Here is an 8,364-nt window from a genome sequence, read left to right as displayed (position 1 = left end):
TTGGCAGACAGCTTTCCAAGACATGTGGCCAGCATGACTATACCACTTCTGGTGCAGAGAGGACTGTGACGAGTCCCAGAGCACACGGAAACGCGGCTTACCTTCCTGCCGCAGCAGTAGATATTTATCTACTCGCACTAGTATGCTTTCAAACTGCTAGGTTGGCAGGAGCTGGGACAGAGCAACTGGAGCTCACCCCATGGTGCAGATTTGAACTGCCAACCTTGCGATCGACAAGAGATTCAGTAGTTTAGACAACAAGATGGCTATACAGTAGCACCAGAAACCTGGTAGTCACAGATTATAAAGACCTTTGAAGGTGAAAATCATTGGTTGGATATTCCTTCTATTTGTCACATGAGTACATGGCTGATGTCCCAGTTTTTCCAGGACACTTGTAGGGTATGCTATGCTCCTATCATGATGATTCCAGAGTTGGAAAATAAATCACAATCTTCAAAAGCAAGAGGCCATACCTGCCATGGCTGTAGACTTTGAGGTTCCATCTCGTCTTCTCCACCAACCATCAACCTCTGCTTTGATTTGGATGAATAGGCTGCGTTCAAGGCCTGAGCCACAACTTGGACACTATAGTAAGTGATATAACTGTCTTGGGAGTGGATCCCTTCAATCTCCTCCTGGGGCAGCTGCATCTGATTCTCCTTCTCTCTGCATCTTTCCCAATTCCTCACAGATAAGGGATGCTTTAAATATGAACAACCAAATGCTTCATGCCAAGAAGCAGAAGCTATTGGGTCATAGTAGTCCTTTTTTGCCCCCTTTTTGGTCTTCATTACAAAGGACAATGAACCATGGGCATATTGGAAGGCTTCTGTCTCATAAAACAAGATGTTATCCTGAAGACCTGTGGTGATCCAGACTTTCCCCCCGGTTTGTGTCCTTTCAAAGAAAGATTGTACCTCTATGATGACAAAAAATCCATACTGAGAGTCTGCATAATAAACAAATACATTGACCTGTCTCCACATGGCAGATGGTTCATGAGAGAACCACAAGGAAGTTTTCCGTTGTACTCTTTCCGTGAAGGCAACACAAATTTCCCTTTTGCTCATCAGAGGTGTCAAGGTGCTCAGGAACTTTTCTCCGTTGTCATTGTCTGAAGCAAAGAGGCCGACCCATGTCCATCTGAAGTGTAGGAGGAGTTGGATAAGCCCATCGTACTGAGCTTCTTCATTTGGGGCCATCGAGTTGACAAAAGGGGACTGTTTTTTATCATGAAGAACGAAGCCAGAACTGAGCTGGTGAGAGAAGGGGAAAAGAATGATGCTTTGCTGTTCAGGACAAATTTAATTATCAACCTCAACCTTATTTGGGGGGGGGATTTTTAATTTTATTTTAGCAATGTATATACCACTTAACTGCAGTAGTCACTAAGCAGTTAAGAAAGAGTCAATAAGAAAAGAACCAAGAAGGTACATCTATTAAACCAAACTTCAATTAAAATGCCTGCAGGAATAATAATAATAAGATATCTTCAGCAGTACACATAAGGTCAATAGAGAAGGGCCTTGTTTTACCTAAAGTGGGAGGAAGTTATATAAAATTGTTCCCACAATAATATGCATACAGCTCAGGATGGAAACAAGCTGTGCATCTGAGCCACTTGGGACCACAAACCATGACTCACCCTTAAAGCTAAGTGACTGAGTAGGGTCATAATAGATCAGGTGGTTCTAGGGGTATCCTGGACGCAAATAGTTAAGCCTCTTTTAAACAAATACAAGAAACTTGAACCTAGCTCGGTAGCATAAAGGAAGGCAGGACAGCTTTAGAGGACTGGTGTTACATGCTGACAATAGCCTGTTCCTGTCAGAGGTCTAGCTGTAGAATTTTGCTTCCCTTGGAGGCTCTAGACTAGGTCTAGGGGTAGCCCCAGATAGAGCACTTTGCACTAATCAGGTCTTGAGGGTCACCATGTCCAAACTATCCCAAAGACCCAACCTGTTATTTTGTATGGATTCCAACCCCATCCAGAACAATTGTATTAAAGGTCAATCCACTCTTTGAATTGGCCACTGAGATTCATTTGATGGATGGCCATTCCTAGGTCATATGGTTCCTTTCTTAGTATCATTTTGCTCAATTAATGTATTAATATAGTTCTATTATCCTCAGCATAGCTTGTTGTTTCATGAGATGGCAAATGTCAGGTGTGCCTGACTTGAAGCCCATTCTTACTTGTGGGATTTTGTAGATGCCTAACATGCCTGCAATGTGCCTGGAGATGTCGGATTCACCCCGTTCAAGAACAGCCAGTAACCTTTTCTGCCTTCCACAGGTGTAGTTTGGAATATTGATTTTCCCGCCAGCAAGCAGATCTGTCAGAGCATCCGAAGTCGTTCTGCCATCAAAAAGGGTCTCATAGATGCTGTAGCCCAGGGTGATGTTGGGAAGGAGCCAGGAGTTATGATTGACATCCTGAACGGCCAGCAAGAAGCTAAGGATTTGCCATCCCCTCTTATTTAAATAACTGCAAAAAGAATTGTGCCACATAGTCGTATTTGATTCCATGAAATTGCAAGTCACGTTCTTTTTTGTATAAATCAAACCAAATGGGAAAGGAGCACAGTAAGTAGGGCAATGTGCATGGTATTTTTTGCAGGAGAGGAGAACGGAGAAAAAACTAGGAAACAAATCAGCCCCCTGAACCCACCACCAGCTCCAGCGGCAAAGGTGCCAACAATATTTTATTCTGTGAACTTCCAGGATATCTTAGGATCAATGGCAGTATATAAATCAAATAAAAAAATTAAAATAAAAACTGCACCTAAGATTGAGGAGGACAGTTGCACATATGACATCACACACAACGCATGATATCACATGACGTTTCGGAAGGAGCCAGGGAATGGAGTCAAACACAGTTGCCGCAGCTCATCATTTCTCACGCTCTACATGAGATGGCTCCATGAGCAGATACTTCCTTCTCCTTTCTCTGCTAAATATCTTCCGGACTTCTATAATACTTCTATAATACTAAGCTGTGCAAACAAAAATCATGGCTAATTGGGTAATATTGTATCTGCTACCTTGTTTTACTCCTAATCTTGAAGAGGCTTAATTAAGAGCAACATAAATACCAGAACTATTGCGGAAGATGGAGCCCCTTCAACTGTGCATGCAATAGCCGATCCAAAAAAGGGGGCGCGCGGCTAGAACCTATTTGAATCCCACTGCCCTAAAATAGCTTATGGAGATTTTTAAACTGATGCAGCAAGATTTGGCTGTAATAATACACGATACTGCTCAAGCTATGGAGGAACATTCTCAGATGCACAAAAAATGGAACGCTTTGAATGGTGAACACTTTGAACACATGAAACAATTACAAAAGTGAGTCTAAACATGTAGACATATAGATTTACTAGTAGCAAAACTTCATTGATTGTATGGAGAGATATTTGATAAGGGTACCTGAAATATACTCAGAGTCGCAAAGTGATTTCATGCTCTTTATTCAGCTCATAGTGGTGAGGAGGAATGAATAATTGTCCCCTCACAGTATCTGCTTTATATACATTATTTACACAATGGGCTGCACATGATTGGCTAATTCTGGAATTCTACTGTAAGCCAATCAGGTTGTTGATTCACTTCTATCTGGAGCAGGATTGGGTGGTTCCTGCCAACCAATCATACTGCTGCATTGTTCTAGGACCAATCAGACTGCTGCATTCTGAATCCTATTGTTCTAGGACCAATCAGACTGCTGCCTTTTGGATCCTATTGTTCTAGGACCAATCAGACTGCTACAGTTTGGATCCTATTCAACTCAGTACATAACACCCCTCCCCTCTAAGTTCCAGTCCTGCCCGGGAGGTCGCATTCATAGTCCTCAAGGTATGCCGGCGGCCTACGTGTGCGTTGTGGCCTGGGGTGTTCCCTGGTCCGGGCTCCGGGTTCTGGCTCGTGTTCCAAGGATGCTGGCTGTGATGCGGCTGTTTGGTCTGGTGCAACCGGCTCGCTCAGTCGTGGTTCTGGTTCCGGTGTCCTTTCGGCCTCACGGGTCCTCTCTGTATTTACTGATTCTGCCTCTCCTGCTGGCCCCTCCTGCTCTATGGGCCTCACTGCCCCGCTGTTCCCTTGGGACTCCTCTGACCTGTCCTCCTCCTGGTTTTCTCCCGGGAATCGTCGCCGTATCTGGTCGCAGTGGCGGCGCCAGCATTGCCCCCCATCCGTTAGCACCTCGTACGACACGGGGCCAGTGACCCTGGTGATTGTGGCGGGTACCCATGCTGGGCCTGCCCCAAAATTCTTTGCGTACACTGGGTCCTGGGCCTCGAAGGTCCGGGGGTTCCTGCCTTCCCCCACCACTACCTCATCCTGAGCTCTATCGGGGTGAAGGCGGTCCAATCTGATTGCAAGGCGCCGACCCATTCGTAGTTCAGCGGGGCTCCGGCCAGTCGTTGAGCTGGGGGTGCTGTGCTGTGCTAGAAGGAATCTGGCAAGGCGGTACTCCCAGTCCCCTTGCGTCATGCGGCGAAGGGTGTCCTTGGTGGTCCGCACCATGCGTTCTGCTTGGCCATTGGTGGCAGGGTGGAACGGCGCCGAACGGATGTGGCGGATGGCGTTCTGCGCTGTGAAGGTTTGGAATTCTCCTGACGTAAATGCAGTCCCGTTGTCTGAGACGAGAGTGTCAGGGAGCCCGTGGGTTGCAAACAGCCTGCGTAGTACCCGGATGGCTGCGGACGTGGAAGTGGACGGTACCAGTGCGACTTCCAGCCATTTGGTGTAGGAGTCCACCACTATGAAGAATGTTTTCCCCTGAAAGGGGCCAGCGAAATCCACATGCAGGCGTGACCATGGTGCTCGGGCGGACTCCCAGGACTGGACTGGGGCCCTTGGGGGATCTGGGCGGGATTCTTGGCAGGCCTGGCAGTGTTTGACCCAGGCCTCTATCTCTCCATCGATCCCCGGCCACCACACATAACTCCTGGCAAGGGCCTTCATTCTTACTACCCCTGGATGTGTCTCGTGTAGGGCTGTGAGGACCCTTTTGCAGAAGGGCTGGGGAACAACGACTCTGCTTCCCCATAACAGGCACCCCTTGTGGGCCGACAGTTCATGTTTGCGGGTTGTGTAGCCGGCGAATTCTGGCCCGGGGCTGCTGCTGGGCCATCCCCTCCACACCCAGTCCAGGACCCGGGAGATGACCCTATCTTTCTTGGAATGGTGTGCAACTTCTTGTGCCTGAATGGGGCGGTCGGGAAGCAGCTCCAGGCTCATAACCTCTTGTGCAGGTGCTGGGTCAGGGCCTGTTTCCGGTAGTGGTAGCCTGCTGAGGGCGTCCGCATGGCCCATCGCCTTCCCAGGTCGGTGAATCAGTGCATACTGGTAGCTGGCAAGGAAAATTGACCACCTGAGGACGCGAGGAGACAGCACTTGGGGGGTCTGCTTTTCGGGGGCAAACAAGCCAAGCAACGGCTTGTGGTCAGTCACCACGGTGAAGGGCCGCCCGTACAAGAAATCATGGAATTTTTTTACTCCCTTTACGATTGCCAGACCCTCCTTGTCGATTTGCGAGTAGTTCCGCTCGGTTGTGTTGAGTGTCTGGGGAAAGTACGCCACCGGTACCTCTCTTCCATCCGGGAGTTGGTGCCCCAGGACAGCTCCAATGCCATAGGGTGAGGCGTCGCATGCTAGCACCACCGGCAGCCTCTCGTCGAAGTGTGCCAAGACCGAGTTTGAGACAAGCAAGTCCTTGACTGCCTGGAATGCGGCCTCCTGGCGCTGGCCCCACACCCAAGGGGCCCGCTTGTCCAGGAGTCTGTGTAGGGGCTCCGCTACCGCCGCCTTGTGGGGAAGGAAGGAATGGTAAAAGTTCAATAGTCCCAAGAAGGCCTGAAGTTCAGTCTTGCTCTTGGGCGCTGGGGCATCACAAATGGCCCGTACCTTGTCCCCAGTCGGGTGGACCCCTTCTGCGTCCACCATAAATCCCAGAAAGTCCACCTGAGGCACTCCTAGTAGACATTTTTCCCGCTTCACCTTGAGACCCGCCGTCTGGAAACGGTGCAGAACGGTGCGGAGGCGGTCCTCAAACTCCTCTGGTGTGGGGCCGGCAATCAACACATCATCGAAGAAGGGGGTGACGCCAGGAATCCCTTTAAGGAGAGAGTCCATTATATTCTGGAATATGCCTGGTGCCACGCTGACACCGAATTGCAGCCGCTTTACCCTGAACGCTCCTCTGTGCGTCACAATCGTCTGTGCCTCTGCTGTGGCCTCATCTACTGGCAGCTGTTGATATGCTTGGGCCAAGTCCAGCTTGCCAAAAATTTTCGACCCAGCCAGGGTGGCAAGGACATGGCTGACCACTGGCACTGGGTATGCGTGGGCCGTGAGGGCCTTGTTTATGGTACATTTGTAGTCTGCGCAGATGCGGACCGAACCATTAGGCTTGACGGGTGTGACGATTGGGGTTTCCCAGGGAGCATTAGGCACCGGCTCCAGCACTCCTTGCTCTACGAGTCGGTCCAATTCCTCGTCTATACGGGGTTTCAAGGTGAACGGGACCCGGCGGGCCTTGAGCCTGACCGGTCGTACTGCGGGGTCAAGCTGTAGCGCAATGGGGGGGCCCGTATACTGTCCCAATTTCCCATCGAAAACCCCTGGAAATTCCTTGCATATGGCGTCCACGTCCACTTGTAAGCTAGTGTGGTTCACCCCGGTGACAGCTAGCCCCAGTGGTCCAAACCATGCCAATCCCAGTAAGCTAATGTAGGGGCCCTTGACCACAAGCAAGTCCAGTTGCCGCGTCCGCCCTCGGTATTGCACCCTGAAGGTCCCCACCCCCATTGTGGGGACCTTACGTTTCTGGAAGTCCCGGAGGGTGAATGGGGCCGGCCTGAGTTTGGGACCCCCAGTGGGACACAGTTTCCTTAAGGTCCTTGCCGAGATTATGGATAGAGTTGAACCCGTGTCAAGCTCCATGCGGCATGGGGCCCCCTCTATCTGTACCTCTACATAAATTTTCTCTACGTTGGGGTGGGGCAACTGGTATACCTGGAAGTCCGTGAGCTCCGTCGAGTTGCCTTGGTGCGTTGGGCCCCGGGACCTGGGGCTCTTGGATTGGTCATCTGATGCCTGGTGTCGGGTGGGCCGAGCCCGACACACCCGGGCGATGTGTCCCGATTTTCTGCACTGCCTGCACTCTGCGTTGCGGAAACGGCAGGTCCTCCTCTCGTGACTCTCCCCGCAGCTTGCGCCGTTCCCTCCTTCTCGTCGAGGCAGCTGTGGTCTGTGCGCTGCTTGAGTGCGCTGCTGTACTCGGTGCACCTCCTCCCTGTCGGATCCTGAGTCGTCGGTGAGGTCTTCATGGTGGACCCTCGGTTGGGATGGCAGGCTCGGCCGTGCCTCTTGGGTCGACCTCTCGGCAGCTTCTGTTGCCAGGGCCTCCTCCAGAGCGACCTGGAACGTTAGGTCCTTCTTAGCGTAGAGGCGCCGTTGCAGCTTCTCATCCTTCAGGCCACCGACGAGGCGGTCACGAAGCATGTTCTCCAGCTCTGAGAAGTTGCAGAACCGGGCGGCTTGGCGGAGAGAGGTCACAAACCCAGTTATGGTTTCCCCAGGGGCTTGCCGCTTTGCGTAGAAGGCATTTCGACGAGCCACCACTGAGGGCTGCGGCGAAAAGTGCCCCTTCAGCTGTTCCATTATTGTTTTGTATGGAACAGTAGCGACGTCTTCAGGCGCAAGGAGAGCCCGGGCGATTTCAAACGTCTCCTCTCCGCAGACGCTGAAGAATATCGCCCTCTTCTTGGCGTCTTCTTCGTCGGTGACCCCTTTGGCTTCTAGGAGGAAGGTGAAACGGGAGGCGTACGCTTCCCAGTCTCCAGATACTGGGTTGAATGGCGAGAAGCTGCTGTTGGCTGCCATTCTGAGTTCCTTGTGCCCCGGAGCTGAAGCCTGGATACACGGTGCGAGGCAGCGGTGCGGCAGTTGGCGGTGCTGCGGTGCTGTGTGTGGCAGTCAGCTCAGTGGCATCCCATCCTCGTCGCCAGTGAAATATACTCAGAGTCGCAAAGTGATTTCATGCTCTTTATTCAGCTCATAGTGGTGAGGAGGAATGAATAATTGTCCCCTCACAGTATCTGCTTTATATACATTATTTACACAATGGGCTGCACATGATTGGCTAATTCTGGAATTCTACTGTAAGCCAATCAGGTTGTGGATTCACTTCTATCTGGAGCAGGATTGGGTGGTTCCTGCCAACCAATCATACTGCTGCATTGTTCTAGGACCAATCAGACTGCTGCATTGTGAATCCTATTGTTCTAGGACCAATCAGACTGCTGCCTTTTGGATCCTATTGTTCTAGGACCAATCAGACTGCTACAGTTTGGA

Source organism: Podarcis pityusensis (assembly GCF_964106645.2).
Source record: "Podarcis pityusensis genome assembly, chromosome: 2".
In the NCBI taxonomy this organism is placed as follows: domain Eukaryota; kingdom Metazoa; phylum Chordata; class Lepidosauria; order Squamata; family Lacertidae; genus Podarcis; species Podarcis pityusensis.
The sequence above is the reverse complement of the archived record's forward strand: the minus strand, read 5'-3'. Positions refer to the sequence as shown.